Source organism: Piliocolobus tephrosceles, chromosome 10 (assembly GCF_002776525.5).
Source record: "Piliocolobus tephrosceles isolate RC106 chromosome 10, ASM277652v3, whole genome shotgun sequence".
NCBI classification, from domain to species: domain Eukaryota; kingdom Metazoa; phylum Chordata; class Mammalia; order Primates; family Cercopithecidae; genus Piliocolobus; species Piliocolobus tephrosceles.
The window spans coordinates 56,995,109-57,011,740 of record NC_045443.1 but is presented as its reverse complement, the minus strand read 5'-3'; the positions used below and the strand labels follow the sequence as shown (position 1 = coordinate 57,011,740).

At 36.2% G+C, this 16,632-nt stretch overlaps 1 pseudogene; it reads right to left on the bottom strand.

Annotated features, from left to right (window-relative positions):
• Window positions 1-965: 965 nt before the first annotated feature.
• Window positions 966-2,448, bottom strand: LOC111541735 (annotated as a pseudogene).
• Window positions 2,449-16,632: the final 14,184 nt, after the last annotated feature.

Sequence of the window (16,632 nt, the reverse complement as noted above, 5' to 3'; positions counted from 1 at the left end):
ACCAAGGTAGGTGAGCATAGTATCCAATAGGTAGCATTCCAACCCACACACCCATCTCACCTTCCCCCACTCAAGCAGTCTCCAGTGTCTCTTGTTCCCATTAAGATGACTTTAAATAAAATGATAATCAAATATTTTTTAAAATTTAAAATATGAAAAAATGTTTATGAGACTGGATGGGATGCAAAGAATGTTATAGTTTATTTACTTGAAGAACAGTTTAATGAGAGGTGATATGTTTATTCTTATCTTGTTATCATGCTTTCCTCATGCTGACATGTTAATTAAGTTCAATTCATGTTTATTGAGTGTCTACCATATTCCTGGCAACATGATGGGATTGAGAACTAGAAATAGATCCTGGTTTTGGTTGTTTTCATTTGCTGTTATATGACCCTGGGAAAGTATTTTACTTTTTTGTATTTCATGCTTCTGAGCTGCAGTATTCTCAACTGTAATATGGGCATGATAATACCTGTTTCAAAAAGTGGTCAAGCATTAAATTAGGTAATGTATGGAATGTAACAGAGTTCAGCCCATACAAGCTCCAGATATGTATTTCTGAGTATTGTTCATTTCATATTAGTATTCAATGTATTTAGCAGGTCCCCAGCAGAATGAACTAGAACCAAAGGGTAAAAATTGCTGACATATTTCTTTTTTGTAATGGAGATTTTTTTTTTTTTTTTAATTGAGAAATGTAAGACTTGGGTACATGAAATAAACGAATTTATTGGAGGACAAATCAAAACCTACAATAGAAAAAAAGTTAACACTGGGCCACAGCAGAACCCTGAGAACATATTTGTATAATTGAAAAATTCTAGGCACTTCATAATTGACGTTTTGATACAAAATGACCTATTAAATTTGCAATTTGTAGTTCTTGGTGTTGAGGTCCATAGGACAAGCTAGGAAGTCTTCAAACCTTGAGCTGAACTCTATGAGGGGTTAATTGGCTTTTGAATCGGTTTTTCCTTGTCTAACAGGTAGCAGCAGCAACAGCGCCCACCTTCTGGGTAGCTTCTTTCTTGGCATGATGAGCCTGTAGAACTGCTACCGCTTCATCCACATTGGAGTGGAGAGACTGGGGGAACTCTAACATGTGCAGCAGCTCAGAGTTGTCGATCTCCAGCAGTATTCCCATGATCTTCCCAGCCAGGTTTGAATGCATTGTTTGGATGAGTGGGAACAAACGTTCTCCCAGCATCCGCTTCTGTTCCTGGGGGTGTGCTGCGGCCAGCGTGGAGGCAGTCAGTGGCTCCTGTCCCTGCACTTGGACCTCAGGCTGGGGTGCCTGCAGAGGCTGTATGGCAGGATGAGGGCTGCGAACACTGGAGGCGTATTTGTAGAGAAAACCAGCCCCAGCCCGGGGAGCAGCAGCGGCAACAGCCGGGCGCAGCGCTAAGTTCTGCACAGCTGTGGGAAGGCCTGCATACTGGCAGCTGCTGACATATTTCTATTCAAATAAGCAATAACTCTGTGTTTCCCCCATTTTAAATGGTTTTAAAGCATATTTTAGTTTACAGATGCCTTGGAAATTCTGATGAAAGCTATGAGTCCCCTCTCCATATATGTTCATGAATTAATAAACACAATCACAGGCACATAATTTTGTTAAATGTTTCTGAAGATAGATTGGGTCACTAATATTCTTTCCTTAGTTCATGTCTTCAATAGGTAAAACTTTTTGTTTTTGTTGTTGTTGTTGTTGTTGTTTTTTAAGAGGGAGTCTCCTCTGTCGCCCAGGCTGGAGTGCAGTGGCCGGATCTCAGCTCACTGCAAGCTCCGTCTCCCGGGTTTATGACATTCTCCTGCCTCAGCCTCCCGAGTAGCTGGGACTACAGGCGCCCGCCACCTCGCCCGGCTAATTTTTTTTAATATCCTAAAGACTTACTAAATATTCCCTAGATATGACATGATACATATATAGAAAGTTAATTATTATTTATTTGCTGACATTTAGTGTTTCGTTTCCAAGCATTACTTTGGGATCAATTTTAGGGTTTGGGTTTTGTCAACAGAACAAAGTAAGTTCTGTTACATTAATTTTCTAAATCTTTATAAACCCATGATAACTTTTGCTAAGCATACAAATATTAAGCTCTCATTTCATGTAATTTGAAATTTCAACTAAATATTTGAATAGATTGACAATTTTGAAAACTTTTTCCAATTAATTTTCTCCTGAGGATTCCAATATGCCTCTCTCCATACTCATTCCCCCCATATATTGCCCTTGTTATCTCCGAGCTTGCAGATACCTACTTAATGTTTTTATATCTCTGACCTGGAGGGAAGCAAAAATAAATAAAAAATTAGAGTAATTGTTCAAATTATTCTAACCAAACTTTCTCTTTGGTTATTGTGGTACTTAACATCTTCACCCAGCAGATCTCCTCCTCCTCTCTGATAACCTAACCTGGCCCTTGACCACAGGGGTGGCATGTGACCCAAGTTGAAAGATTCATAATCTATAAACAGGATTCAAGGTATTGGTCCAGGGGTAGGCATAATAATCCAAGAAGGGACAATAAGAATCACTCCTCTGGCTTTTTAACTGGAACACGTGTATGTGTTGGAGTTGGAGCTATTATGTACACATGCATGTTTAGAGGATGGTGAATATCTTTTTCTTCTATGGATATAGAGTTTCAGGAATATAGGGCAGAATATATTTACCTGTCACAAAGACAGAAAGAATTAAGCCTGCCATACAGAAAAAAGCAGAGATGATAGACAGCAGAGTATCCTGCGAGTGCCAATTTCAATATGCCAGAGATGCCCTGAGGCTTACAATTCTTTCTTCAATTCTGTGAAGTACTCTAATATCTTGTGTGTGTGTGTGTGTATTTGCTTAAGATGGATTGAATTGAGTCCCAACCATTTGCAATTGTAATGGCCAATACAATTGCTAAGAATCCCAGGTTATTATAATACAGTTATGTGTCACTTAGCAATGGAAATATGCTCTGAGAAATGTGTTATTAGGCAATTTCCTCAATGTATGAACATCATAGAGTGTTCTTACACATACCTTGATAGTATAGCCTACTACACATCTAGGCTATATGTATAGCCTACAACACATCTAGGTTATACATATAGCCTACTGTTCCTAGGCTACAAAATTGTACAGAATGTTACTGTATTGAACACTGTGGGCAATTATAACACAATGGTAAGTATTTGTGTATCTAAACATAGAAAAGGTACAGTAAAAATATGGCATGAAAGATTTTAAAAAGTGGTACTCCTATATAGGCCAGTTCCATTATGATCTTATGGGACCACCATCGTATATGCAATCTGTCATTAACCAAAATGTCATCATGTGGTGTATGACTGTGTGTGTGAGTGTGAGGATGACTGCATCTATTATGCTTTGCTTTATTAGTGATATATTTGGACTTCCTTTTTCTCATGCTAGTTTTTAAAAAAGTATTATTTAGCTAATATGTTATATAAAAAACCTGTGAGATAATAGTTAGAACTTCAGAGAAATATGTGTGATTACACTATTTCCTAATGTAAAGATACAACTTGACATTTATTTTTCTTAAAATAGTATTCAAATGATTAGTATCATATAATCATGTTTATAATTTAATTTTCATTTGCTAGAACTTCAAGCTAATATTATATAAAATTAACACCACCAAGCTTAAGATTGGCTTTTTAATTTTAAAATAAAAATTATGTAAACAAAATTTATAAAGAAAATTACGTGAAGAGGAAAATGGGAAAAACTGCTTTAAATAGATTTTCTTATTATTAACTTGAAAAGTAAAATATAGTATGAAAGTTTGACTTGGTGATAGTGAATATAATTATGCTTTATATTTAGTTATTCTTTAAAATAGGAAATGATTACATTCATCTCAACTTAGGGTAATGAGCAAACATAATTTTAATATAGTGCCTTTCACATAGATGTCAAGAAGCTTGATATAATGATAATGACAATTATATTTTTAATTTGAATCTATGAGGCATAAGTTATCTCAATTAAAGCAAATTGGAAATGAAGAACTATAATCAATAGAAACATAGTGACTTAATGTCATCATTCTTTTTTTTTTCCAATATATAGTAGCCATTTTGTCTTTCAACCTAGCAGCTCTTCCTCTCTGGCATAAAATCTCAATTTTCCTTCAGGAAAATATCCTCCATTCAAACTCAGACCACAGGGTTCAGGAAGGTCTCTGTCACAGGCTAAATCTCTGCATTTGAGATTCAGCCTGGCCAAGCAAAGCCCGGAACTGCCTTAGATACAGGGCTTGGTTGAATGATGAGCATTTGGCCAACTATATTGAAGCAGAATTCGGGGGCTTGTGAGGAGCCACTAGGACGAAATGCTCTCTGTTTTGCTAGACTTGAAGTTATGATCATGTATGTAAGCCAGGAACAATTGACAAACATTTTGAAACTGTAAGAAGTCTTAGAATGTAACCTGTATAGAGGAAATTGATACTGAGCAATGGAAAAAGACTCAGTCCTAAAGACTTAAGTTGAGATCCTTGAATCAAGTGGCATGTCAAGTGATTTCTGAGGAAGAAATTTCTTTTACTTATCTAACTTGGGTGCTTTTTTTTTTTTTTTTTGTCAAAAATGGAAGACTGTGTACTTATAAACTATGCCTGGAGTTGATTTTTTTTAATGTTTTATAGATGTTTATCTAATTCATAGTACTGGTTAAGTGAAGCATAATCCTATATAATTTTACTGTCAATATTCCACACTGTAAACTAAGTTGAGACTTCAGTAAATTCTCAAAGATAATCAGTATGGATGCACAGTCATCTCGTGCATTCTCAGCACTTTATTGATATTCTTTTTTAAGGATGAAAGTATGATGCTTGCTGTTAAGAAAGTTATAGTATATTTTGGAAGAAAATAAAGATAGATTAAGCAAGAGCAAGTAAAATGCTCTCTGTGTCTTACAGTGCTCCCTATGTCTTATAATTAAGTGCTCTGAGTAAACACATCCCCTCAGGGTCTGTGCACCTTACCATACAAATTACATGTTTCATCCACTAGGGGGCTGAATAGCAGGCAACTCTTTGGTTAGAGTAGCATTGTAAATTTAGAATTTAGTGATTAGATAAAGGGCAAAACCTAGGGAGATTATTAGCAAGGAGAGGAAGATTATTTGCTAGCAGAGGATGAAAATACTTAGGCTTGATTTCTATGTTAATGGATGACAAGATAGGAGCTTGCAGGAGGATCAGGGGACATTTGATGAGGAGCAAATAGCAAATAGTCCCAAAGCATTTTGCACATAGCTATTCTACATTTTATAAAGATGAAATTTTGGTTTCTGGTGTGTTTACATAATTTTCCCTATTTCAAATACAAGTGTAGATTATGTTTCTGAGCCTATTATAATTTTATTCAAAAATTAGAATGTGTGGAATTCGATGTGTTAGAAGAATTAAATGTCAAGGTTCCATCTTAAATCTTACTGCAAAAATCAATAGCTGAAAATCATTGACCAAACCTTGATAAGTAGGAGTTCATCAGGTCAAGAAATGGGAAAGAGCATTATAGGCTTATGAAATAGCATGAGGCAAAAAAAAAAGGGGGGGGGGGCAGACTTATGAAAATAAAGAGACACATGGGTCTATATTTTAGAAATTATAAAAGGATTTATTAAGAAATAAGTCTGGAAAGCTAAGTAGTGATAGCTAATGAAGAATTTTCATACCATGTTCTTGATATTGATCTTTTTATTTTACAAAACAAAAACTTCATTGAATATTTGGAAGGGTGGTGGTAATTTGATAAGAATCTAGGTAGAACACAAAAGTTAAATAATCATGGGGAAAATTTGAGTGAAAGATTAGATATGGAATATTTATGGGATATAAAGAACTAGGGGATTAGATAAAGATCTATGTAAATTAAAACAGGGACCACAAGTGGAGTGTGGTAATGTCCATGGAGATGGTAGAGCCCTGTTGATTGATTTGTGACATTTTTATTGTTTTTATTTACTATCTTTATGAAAAATAATTGTAACCAATGCTACTTTCTCTTAGTGTACACGTCAAAGTCCTTTATCTGATCACCAAGTTTCTAAAATTGGTCCCTAATTGCCTCTAAGATTTCATCTGCTGCTTTCTCCCTTTTTTCTCTGTTTGAACCCTGCTGAACACCTTGCCCTTTCTTGAACATGCCAGATGTATTCCTGACTTAGAGCTTTTGCACTTACTGTTTTCTTTGCTCAGGATATTCCTTCTTCAGAAATCTTCATGGCTTGTTTCTTCACCTCCTTTATCTTTATATGCAAACATCACCTAATTTACATTTTCTCTTCTATCTAAAATCGCAACCTCTTTATCCCCCTTCGTTGCGCTGTTATTTTCTTAGCACTTATTATCTAACATATTTAATGATTTACCTTTTTTGTTTGTTTTCTCCACTAGAAAATTATGTGTTCTAAACGTTTTACTATTTTGTTTACTGCTATAAACTTAGCATTTAGAACATCTCTACAATTATAAGTACTCAAATATATTTGTCAAATACATGAAGTAATTTGTTTTATGGTTTATATAGCTGTTTATGTGCTTTTAATATTTTTATTCATTTGTCATATATAACACCCTACCACTACCACTTGTGAATTTGTCCAAATTGGTGTGCAGAAAACCTTTGAACACAAGATACAACTCCCCCATGCCCACCAGGCCCTGTTCCTAAAAAACACACGCACAAACATACAAATGCACTTTCTTTCTCCCTTCCTGTCTAGGAGAAAATATACGAGAAAAATCTTTTCTATTTTGACTTAATAACCTTGTGGATGAAAGCTATATTACATGATGTTTTTTACCTAATTTTATCTATTAGGTGAAATTCATTCATATATATTAAGCTAATATATGTAGCTTATTATGTCAAGTTCCATATCATGACAGGCACCTAATATTTATCTGAGCTTCTCTCTCTCTCTCTCTCTTTTTTTTTTTTTTTCTTTTTTGAGACAGAGTTTCACTCTTGTCATCCAGGCTGGAGTGCAATGACACAATCTCGGCTCACTGCAACCTCTGCCTCCTGAGTTCAAGTGATTCTCCTGCCTCAGTCTCCCAAATGAGTGGGATTACAGGCACCCACAACCACACCCAGCTAATTTTTGTATTTTTAGTAGGGACAGGGTTTCTGTCCTACTAAACCATATTGGCCATGCTGGTCTCAAACTCCGGACCTCAAGTGATCTGCCCGCCTTGGCCTACCAAAGGCTGGGATTACAGGCATAAGCCATCGCGCCCAGCCTCTCTGACCTTCTCTTATTGTTACTAACTTGTTAGAAATAGATGAAAGGCCCTTGAGCTCAGGGGAGACAGAGTCTACTGAAACTTCAGGGAAGAATCACCACTGGACTGTTTAGGAGTGGTCACATTGTCACCCAGTCAATTCTGGCTAGTGAGATGGCAGTGGGATGCTCCTCAAAATGGACTTCAGAGAAAGCCCCTTATTTAATGATTGAAGGGTCACATTCGATTGGCACAGCCCTTTTCCCTCTGCACTGCATCACTTGCACTTTCCCAATCATCCTACCTGGAATGATTGGTGGGAGTGATGGTGAAAGGTGCAGCAGTCATGAGGTGATAAATACAGTGAAAACCATTTGTCAGTACTAAGACTTACAAAGCAGAAAGTCAGAAAGACTCTCGGTCTCTGATGGCATCACTCAGACTTGAAACAGCTCTTAGGCAGCCATTTCTGTATTTCTTGTTACATGAGGGGGATAAAACTTATTTGCATAGGCCACTGCAATTTGGTTTTGTATTTCTAAATGCATTCCTAATTACTGCAGTAGTAAGTTAGTGGTTCAAATATGTTGATTAGTTTGTGTTAATTAAGAGTACTATAATACATAACTTACTTATCTGCAATACTACATTCCTTGTGAAATCCTTTATTTGATAGCGATGAGTTATATTAAAGTAAAAATGGAATTATTAGGGAACTTCATATGTAATTTTAATTTACTGACATGGGTTAATGGCTTCATGAGGTAAAATTATATTTGAGAGGTAGGATCTTATAATAGATAATAAGGGCTAATATATATTGCTTATTACAAGTGAAATAGAGTTTTAAGTGTTTCACATTTAATTTTCCATCCAATTTTTAAGATAACTATTAATTTGTATCAAATCAAATGTAAATCCGTTACTAAATATGTATCAAGCTCTCTTTGTTGTATATATATCATTTTTCCACAAAAGTTTCTCTAATTTCCACATTGTAAAATGTTCTGTATCTATTAATGGAATGTTACATAATTAATATCACCCAAAATAGAACTGCATCAAGATAGTTTGGTTAATAGGTGAGACTGGTACAGATTAATTATCAATGCCCCATTAATATGTACTTTAAATGCAAGCACATAAGTCTTCCCATTATGATGACCAACAATTTTCAGGTTGATAAATTTCAGAACCATTTCCTTTGCTTATTATTCAAAAAATGTAGTTTTAATCACTATCTTGAAATAAACTGTGTGATAAAAGTTCAGGACAAAAATGAAAATATTGAATAATATACTTGCATTAAAAATCATGATTAGAAGATGAGATATAATTTAGCAGCAATTTTTTAAAAAGGATGGGGTGAGACTAGTTTCTAGCCCAGCATCTAAAAACTTGGAAGTCACTTCTCTGTTCTAACCACAAGTAAAAACCTGAACAAACCAAAAATCAGCAACTTTTCTTAGCTCCATAAGAGTGAAGATCAGGGCGCAAGCTGCTACCCTCCTGCTCAAATGGAGACACCAACAGGTAAATACAGATAATCACAATTTATGGAAGCAGAAACCATGAGTAATAACCTCTGCAGAGACCACTGTCAAAGGCATGTAAACCAGAGCAACTCCATCTTAAATAGGAGCTGGGGGAAATAAGGTTGAAACCTACTGGGCTGCATTCCCAGACAGGTAAGATATTCTAATTCACAGAATAAGATAGAAGGTCAGCACAAAATACAGGTCATAATGACCTTGCTAATAAAATAGTTTTCAGTGGAGAAGCCAGCCAAAACCCACCAAAAGCAAAATAGCCGTAAGAGTCACCTCTGGTCATCCTCACTGCTGCACTGCCCCCAGCTCCATGACAGTTTACAAATGCCGTGGCCATGTCAGGAAGTTACCCTATATGGTTGAAAAATGGGAGGCACAAGTAATCCACCCCTTGTTTAGTATATCATCAGAAATAACCATAAACATGGGCAACCAGCAGCCCTCGGGGCTGCTCTGTCTATGAAATAGCCATGCATTTATTCCTTTACTTTCTTAATAAACTTGCTTTCACTTTGCACTGTGAACTCATCCTAAATTCTCGTGTAAGATTCAAAAACCCGTTCTTAAAGTCTGGATCAGAACCCATGTCCTGTAACACCACTGCCCAGGTAGCAAACCTGAATTGTACTTGAATTGCTAGAGGCTCAAATGAGGACAAATCTGAGAGATAAGTACTCTAGGGGGACCCAGCCATCAGAGGCTACCACACACTTTTATAAGACTTACCTCACAGAGCTCTGCCAGGTCTTCACAGTGAATATCAGAGAAACACCTCATGCTTCTGGCAGGGTGAGGGGAAAATGAACCATTTAGAAATACCTCAGAGCATTCAGTTCTTAACAAGAAGAAACTAGTTAATCAAAGCCTAACCTTTTGGAGTTGTATCCAAGTCTAAGTGACCCTAGATAAGGGAAATAACCAACTCCATCCAACTCTAGCCATCCTGTCCCACAGAAGGGGAGGAAAGGAAACTGAGAAGCAGGTGAAGTTCACAGTCCAGACACAAAGGCTCACTAAAGACTGAAACGTAAGAAGACTATAGAATGCTCCCCTCCCCCACACCTTACCACCACAATACTAAAGGCCTATTTACATCCATTTATGTTACCCAGTTATTCATGTCTGGATATCAGGAAAAAATTATAACACATAATAAAAGGTAAGAAACAAAACAAAAGGCACATTTTAAAGAAACAGCAAGCATTAGAGTCAGACTGAAATAAGGCAAGGATGTTGGAATTGTAGGACTACAAATTTAAAGCAACTGTGATTAATATGTAATGAGATTTAACAGATAAAGTAACAATCTGCAAGAACTTGGGGGCAATGTAAGCAAGGTGATGAAAATTCTAAGAAAGAATAAAAAAGAAATGTTAGAGATCAAGAACACTGTAACAGAAATGAAGAATGCCTTTGGCAGGCTTCTTAGTAGGTGGGGAAATGACTGAGAATAGCTTCTCTGAGCTTAAGGATATCTCAATAGAAACTTTAAAAACTAAAAAGCAAAGCTCCCCAAAAGAGAGAGAGAGAGACAGAGACAGAGACTGAGAATACCCCAGAATATCAATGAACTGTGGGACAACGATAAAAGGTATAATATATGCATAATGGGAATACCAGGAGGAGAAGGGAGAAAGGAACAGAAGTAATATTTGAAACAATAATCATTAACAATTTATCCTATTTAATGTCAGACATCAAACCACAGATGGAGGAATTTCAAAGGACACCAAGCAGGATAAATATCAGAAAAGCTATATCTAGGCATATAATTTTCAAAGTACAGAAAATTAAAGACTTTTTAAAAAATTCTGAAAGAAGCCAGAGGGGGAAAACACCTTACTTATTAGAAAAGCAAAGCTAATAATTGAATCTAATGTCTCAGAAACCATGTAACCAAGAAGACAACACAGTGAAATATTTAATGTGTTGAGAGAAAAAAACTGACTGATTTATGATTCTATATCCTATGAAATTAACTTTCAAAAGTAAAGAAGAAACATAGAGTTTCTCAGAAAAACAAAAATTGAGGTTAGTTGTTACCAGTAGAACTCCCTTGTAAGAAATATTAAAAGAAGTTCTTTAAAGAGAAGAAAAATTATATAGATCAAGACATTTGGATCTACAGGAAGGAATGGAAGAACATCTGAGAAGAAATAGGTAAAGGTACATGTAAAAACTTTCAGTTTTCTTATTCTTAATTTGCCTAAAAGATAACAGTTTGTTGAAAATAATAATGGCAACAATGTATTTGATTATGTATGCATGTATATATAGGGAGATATATCTTTTTCTTTTAATCTTAAGTTCTGGAATACATGTGCAGGATGTGCAGGTTTGTTACATAGGTAAATGTGTGCCATGTGGTTTGCTACACCCATCAGTCCATCACCTAGGTATTAAGCCCCACATGCATTAGCTGCTTATCCTTCTGCTCTCCCTCCCACTACCCACCCAACAGCCCCCAGTGTGTGTTGCTCCCCGCCCTGTGTTCATGTGTTTTCACTGTTCAGATCCCACATATGAATGAAAACACACAGTGTTTGGTTTTCTGTTCCTGTGTTAGCTTATTGAAGATAATGGCTTCTAGTTATAGCTATGCCCCATAAAGAACATAATCTTGTTCCTTTTTATGTCTAAAAAGTATTCCATGGTATACTAAGTGTTCTTTATCCAGTCTATCATTGATGGGCATTTGGGTTGATTCCATGTCTTTGCTATTGTGAATAATGCTGAAATAAACACATGTATACATGTATCTTTATGATAGAATAATTTCTATTTGTTGAATATATACCCAGTAATGGGAGTATATACCCAGTGATCGTCAAGCTGTCTTCCACAATGTTGAGCTAATTTACATTCCCACCACTAGTGTAAAAGCATTTCTATTTTTCCACAGCCTTGTCAGCATTTGTTATTTCTTTACCCTTTAATAATCATTGTTTTGAATGGTATGAGATGGTATCTCATTGAGTCTTGGATTTTCATTTCTCTAATGATCAGTGATGCTGAGGTTTTACATATGTTTGTTGGCCACATAAATCTCTTCTTTTTGAGAAGTGTCTGTTCATGTCCTTTGCCCACGTTTTAATGAGTTTTTTTCTTGTAAATTTGTTTAAGTTTCTTGTGGATTCTGGATTCTAGACCTTTGTCAGATGGATAGATTGAAAATTTTTCCTCCCATTCCATAGGTTGTCCGTTCACTCTGATGAAAGTTTATTTTGCTATACAGAAGCTCTTTAGTTTAATTAGATACCATTTGTCAATTTTTCCTTTTGTTGCCATTGCTTTTGATATTTTTCTCATTAAACTTTTTTTGTACCTATGTCCTGAATGGTATTGCCTAGATTTTCTTCAAGGGTTTTTATAGATTTGGGTTTTACATTTAAGTCTTTAATCTATCTTGAGTTAATTTTTTAAAAGGTATAAGGAAGGGGTTCAGTTTCAATTTTCTGCATATGGCTAGCCAGTTTTCCCAGCACCATTTATTAAATAGGGAATCATTTTTCCATTGCTTGCTTTTTGTCAAGTTTGTTGAAGATCAGATAGTTGTAGATGTATGGTCTTCTTTCTGAGATCTCTATTCTGTTCCATTTGTCTATGTGTCTGTTTTGGTACCAGTACCATTCTGGTTTGGTTACTGTAGTCTTGTAGTATAGTTTGAAGTCAGATAGTGTGAGGCCTCCAGCTTTTTTTTTTTTTTTTTTTTTGCTTAGGATTGTCTTGGATATACAGGCTCTTTTTTGACTCCATAGAAAATTTAAAGTAGTTTTTTCTAATTCTGTGAAGAATGCCAAGGGTAGTTTAATAGGAATTGCATTGAATCTATAAATTACTCTGGGCAATATGGCCATTTTCATGATGTTAATTTTTCCTAACCAGGAACATGGGATGTTTTTCCATTTGTTTGTGATCTCTATTATTTCTTTGAGCAGTGGTTTGTAGTTCTCCTTCAAGAGGTGACATTGCTTGTTAGCTGTATTCCTAGGTATTTTATTCTCTTTGCAGAAATTGTGAATGAGAGTTCATTCATGACTTGACTCTCTACTTGTCTATTGTTGGTGTATAGGAATGCTTGTGACTTCTGCACATTGATTTTGTATCCTGAGACTTTGCTGAAGTTGCTCATCAGCTTAAGGAGTTTTGGGGCTAAGACTATGGGATTTTCTAGGTATAGGTTCATGTCGTCTGCATACAGAGGCAATTTGACTTTTTCTCTTTCTATTTGAATGGGCTTTATTTATTTCTCTTGCCTCATTGCCCTGGCCAGAATTTCAATACTATATTGAATAGGAGTGGGGACAAAGGGCATCCTTGTCTTATGCTGGGTTTCAAAGGGAATGATTCCAGGTTTTGCCCATTCAGTATGATATTGACTGTGGGTCTGTCATAAATAGCTCTTATTATTTTGAAATATGTTCCATCAATACCTAGTTTCTTGAGAATTTTAACATGAAGGGATGTTGAATTTAATCAAAGGCCTTTTCCACATCTATTGAGATAATAATGTGGTTTTTGACTTTAGTTCTATATGATGAAATATGTTTATTAATTTGTGTATGTTGAGCCAGCCTTGCATCCCAAGGATGAAGCCAACTTTATTGTGGTGGATAAGCTTTTTGATATGCTGCTAGATTTGGTTTGCCAGTATTTTTTGTTTGTTTGTTTTTTGTTTTTTGTTTTTGAGATGGAGTCTTGCTCTGTTGCCCAGGCTGGAGTGCAGTGGTGCAATCTCAGCTCACTGCAAGCTCCACCTTCCAGGTTCAGGCCATTCCCCTGCCTCAGCCTCCCTAGTAGCTGGGACTACAGGTACCCACCACCACGCCTAGCTAATTTTTTGTATTTTTAGTAGAGATGGCATTTCACTGTGTTAACCAGGATGGTCTTGATCTCCTGACCTCGTGATCCACCTGCCTCGGCCTCCCAAAGTGTGGGGATTACAGGCGTGAGCCACTGTGCCCAGTTTGCCAGTATTTCATTAAGGATTTTTGCATCGATGTTCATCAGGGATATTGACCTGAAGTTTTTTGTTGTTGTATCTCTGCCAGGTTTTGGTATCATGATGATGCTGGCCTCATAAGATTTAGTTAGAGACAATTCTCTCCTTTTCAGTTGTTTGGAATGGTTTCAGAAGAAATGGTACCAACTCTTCTTTGTACCTCTGGTAGAATCCATCTGGTCCCGGACTTTTTTTGGTTGGTAGGCTATTTATTACTGCCTCAATTTCAGAACTTGTTATTGGTCTATTCATGGATTCAACTTCTTGGTTTAATCTTGGGAGGGTGTATGTGTCTAGGAATTTATCCATATCTTCTAAATTTTCTAGCTTACCTGCATAGAGATGTTTATAGTATTTTCTGATGGTTGTTTGTATTTCCGTGGGGTCAGTTGTGGTATTCCCTTTATCATTTTTTATTGCGTCTATTTGATTCTTCTTTATTTTCTTCTCTATTAACCTAGCTAGCAATCTATCTTATTAATATTTGAGGAAAAAAAACCAGCTCCTAGATTCACTGATTTTTTGAAAGTTTTTTTTTTTTTTTTTCATGTGTATCTCTATCTCCTTTAGTTCAGCTCTGATCATAATTTTTGTCTTCTGCTAGCTTTTGGATTTCTTTGCTCTTGTTTCTCTAGTTCTTTTAGTTGTAATGTTAAGGTGTTGATTTGAGATCTTGTAGCAGTTTAGTGCTTATAAATTTCTCTGTTAACACTGCTTTAGCTGGAACCCAGAGATTCTGATATGTTGTCTCTTTGTTCTCCTTGGTTTCAAATAACTTCTTGATTTCTGTCTTAATTTCAATATTTACCCAGGAGTCATTCCGGAGCAGGTTGTTCAATTTCCGTGTATTTTTGAATGGGTTTCTTAATCTTGAGTTCCAGTTTTATTGTACTATGATCTGAGAGACTGGTTTTTATGATTTAAGTGCTTTTGCATTTGCTGAGGAGTGTTTTGCCTCCACTAATGTGATCAATTTTAGAGTAAGTGCCATGTTGCACTGAGAAGAATGTATATGCTGTTGTTTTGAGGTGCAGAGTTCTCTAGATATCTATCAGGTCCACTTGATCCAAAGCTGAGTTCAAGTCCTGAATACTCTTATTTTCTGTCACAATGATCTAATATTCACAGTGGGGCGTTAAAGTCTTTCACTATTATTGTGTGGGCATCTAAGTCTTTTTGTAGGTCCCTAAGAACTTGCTTTATGAATCTGAGTGCTCCTGTATTGGGTGCATATATATTTAGGATTGTTAGCTGTTCTTATTGAATTGATCCCTTTACCATTATGTATTGCCTTTCTTTGTCTTTTTTGATGTTTGTTGGTTTAAAGTCTGTTTTGTCAGAAACTAGGATTGCAACCCCTGCTTTTACCTGCTTTCCATTTGCTTGGTAAATTTTCCTCCATCCCTTTGTATTGAGCCTATGTGTATCTTTGAACAGGAGATGGGTCTCTTGAATACAGCACACTAATAGGTATTGACACTTTATCCAATTTGGCAGTCTGTGTCTTTTAATTGGGGCATTTAGCCTATTCACATTTAAGGTTAATATTGTTATGGGTGAATTTGATTCTGTCATCATAATGCTAGTGAGTTATTTTGCAAACTAGTTGATGCAGTTTCTTCATAGTGCCATTGGTCTCTGTATTTCAGTGTGTTTTTGCAATGGCTGGAGCCAGTTTTTTTTTTTTTTTTTTTTTCCTATATTTAATGCTTCCTTCAGGAGCTCTTGCAAGTCAGGCCTGGTGGTGATGAAATCCCTCAGCTTTTGCTTGTCTGAAAAAGATTTTATTTCTCCTTCACTTACAAAGATTAGTTTGGCCAGATATGAAATTTTGAGTTGGAAAATTCTTCTCTTTAAAAATGTTGAATATTGGCCCCCAGTTTCTTTTGGTTTGTAGAGTTTCTGCTGAGAGATTCAATGTTAGTCTGATAGGCTTCCCTTTGTAGGCGGCCTGGCCTTTTTCTCTGGCTGCCTTTAACATTTTTTTCTTCATTTTGACCTTGAAGAATCTGATGATTATATGTCTTGGGATTTGTCTTCTTGTGGAGTATCTTACTGGGGTTCTCTGGGTTTCCTGAATTTGAATGTTGGCCTATATTGACAGGTTGGAGAAATTCTCCAGGATGATATCCTGAAGTTGTTTTCCATCTTGGTTCCATTCTCCCATCTCTTTCAGGTACTCCAATTAGTCATAGCTTTGGTCTTTTCACATAGACCCATAGTTCTTGGATGTTTTGTTCATCCCTTTTTATTTCTTTATTTTCTAATCTTGTCTGCTTGCCTTATTTCAGCAAGATAGTCTTCAAGCTCTGATATTCTGTCTTCAGCTTGATTTTTTGGCTATTGATACTTGTGTTTGCATCACAAAGCTCTTGTGCTGTGTTTTTCAGCTCAGTCAGGTCATTTATGTTCCTCACTAAACTGGTTGTTGTAGTTAGCAGCTCCTGTAACCTTTTTCATGGTTTTTAGCTTCTTTTCATTGGGTTAGAACATTTCCTTTACCTCAGTGAAGTTTGTTATTACCCACCTTTTGAAGCCTATTTCTATTAATTCATCCATCTCAGCCTCTGCCCAGTTCTTTGCCCTTGCTGGATAGGTGCTGCAATCATTCAGAGAAGAGATACTCTGGTCTTTTGAGTTTCCACCATTTTTTTTGTTGTGTCTTATCTTCGTGAGTTTGTCTAGTTTTGATCTTTGAGGCTGCTGACATTTGGGTGGGGTTTTTGTTGGGACGTTTTTGTTGATGCTATCTTGTTGCTTTCTGTTTGTTGTTGTTGTTTGTTTGTTTGTTTTTCCAGTTAGGCCCCTCTTCTGTAGGGCT